Genomic DNA, 2500 nt, shown 5'->3' on the forward strand with positions numbered 1-2500 from the left:
CTGAAATAACATCCACAATGTAGTTACCACGAGTTACGACAGTATACATTCAGATGATGTCAACATTACCTTTGAGACTTATATGTTCTTACGTGTTATTCAAGAGTAACAACAACTAAAACGCAATTCCGAGAACAATAAACGTTATTAATAACCGATTGTGGAGCTCTGTAATTTCTTCCTGGGAAATGCTTCAGGCCTTTTAGCAATAACAAATCATAATAACTGTTATTACTGTATTTATGACAGCATTGGGATGGACCTTAGATGGGTTTGAAGTACTTGTGTGCATTGACTCGGCTATCACCATTACAATGGAAAAAAAAAAAGTCTTTGGCGTATACGGTAAATGATAGCGCCATGACTTCCCCAGCTGTTTGTACCCTAAGCTAGAAATATGTCGAGTTCGTCTTTGCCGATATCAGGTCAGAATTTCAAGACTTGGATGGGAGTAGGCTATCCTTGCCTTACTTTATTTTGTACTATTTCATTTCATATCATCTTAGTTGTTTTTGTTCCTTAAATCAATGTGGTTTCTCTACATTATACCATTTATCTTGTTCTTATATAATTTCGTTTCAGTTCATTTTATTTCGTTTTATTTCATTATTTACCTATTTGTTTCATATGAATTTGTACAATATTTATTTATCTATTTATTTTTTATTTATTTATTTTTATTTATTTGTTTATTTTATTTATTTATTCATTATTATTATTGTTATTATTAATTTTTTTTTGTGGCAGGAAAAGGAGGAGTGGGGGTGGAGGTAGAAAGTAGATTGAGAGAAGTGATTAAATGCCTTGGTGGATTAAAAAGTGTAATGAGGAATAGACATTTGGGAATGGATACTAAGAGGAGGTTATATGAAGGAGTGATTGTACTGACAGTACTGTACGGGGCAGAAACATGGAATATAAGAGAGGAAGAGAGAAGGAGTTTGAATGTCTTTGAGATGAAATGTCTGAGAAGTATAATAGGGGTTACTAGGCTGGATAGAGTGAGATATGAGGAGGTGAGGAGAAGAACAGGGGTGGAAAGGGGATTGGGAGATAGGGTTGATGAAAGAGTATTAGGATGGTTTGGACACATGGAAAGAATGAGTGAAGAAAGATTAATAAAAGAGGTGTGGAAGGCAGAGGTAGAAAGAGTGAATATGAGGGGCGTCCTAGGATGAGATAGATGGATGAGGTAAAAGGGGCATTACAAAAGAGAGGAATGTCTGTTGAGGAAGAATGGGAGAGTACAGAAGATAGGGGTGAATGGAGAAGGGTTGTGTATGGATAATGCTAAGATGCATGTGGGGGAGTGGGTGGGAGATGGGATGTGAGGGAGTATGTATGAGAAATAAATTGATTTCTCCCCGTCTTCTCCTTTTCTGCATGAGGGGACGGAGAGGAGGGGGGTCGTCGAATTAATGAAGCGGCCTTGCTGTAGATGTGCTGTGTCTTGCGACACTGCTTCTGCCCCAGGGCAGTGGAGAGGATGCAGGGATGACCCGTCATCCAGGAGGCGCCAAGATAAGAGGAAGGAAAGAGGGTGGAGGGGAGTGAAGTATGTAGGGGATAGAATGGGTGGGAGGGTTTTCTATGCCTTTTTTTTTTTTTTTTTTTTTGCTACCTCCCGTATAAGGGGGAAAAAGACTTTGGTATATATATATATATAATATATATATTATATATATATATATATATATATGTATATATTTATATATATATATATATATGTATATATATATATGTATATATATATATATATATATATATATATACATATATACATACATAGCATAGATTTCAGGACATGTTCGGGAATACCAATGACGGGTCTGTTGCTTCTATACAGACATGACACAATTGAATAGACACCAAGAGATTTCTTTTAATTTATTGAACAAGCTGCTGATACAAATAAAGTGCTTATAAATGGTCACAATGTGAATAACTAATACTTGGCTGATATTCCCTTATCTTTTTTGCAAGGACCCCTCTTGGCATGCTAGTGATTAGTTCACGAGTATAATATTGCGGGATTTCTTGCCATGTTTTCCGAAATAATCCTAAGAGTTCGGGCTTTGAAGATGGCTTCCTGTTCTTTTTGCGAAGTTGTCGGTCTAATATGCCCCAGAGGTGTTCAATAGGATTCATTTCCGGGGACATATCACAGTTTCAATAAGTAATCTTAATTTGTTCATTTTGTCGACTTAATCGATTAAAGGAGACTGAAAGCACTTGACCTATCATCAAAGGAAGAAAGAAGAGAAAGAGCTGTCAATAACTCTCTTTCGAGACACATCACCATCAATTCTCCACTACGATTTTTACCTGGAGGTCCATACTTCAAAATCACTCCATCTATTGGTTTGTTTCCTACCCTAGCATTAAGGTCTCCCAATAGAACTGCATTGACATTTCTCCCTAATCCCTCTATGCACACATTTAAATCTAGCTAAAAAGCCTCCCTTTCCTCTATGCCCTTCTCACTACCAGGCCCATACGA

The sequence above is a fragment of the Oratosquilla oratoria genome, chromosome 3 (assembly GCF_046742065.1).
Source record: "Oratosquilla oratoria isolate Oo_2021 chromosome 3, ASM4674206v1, whole genome shotgun sequence".
Classification (NCBI taxonomy): Eukaryota; Metazoa; Arthropoda; class Malacostraca; order Stomatopoda; family Squillidae; genus Oratosquilla; species Oratosquilla oratoria.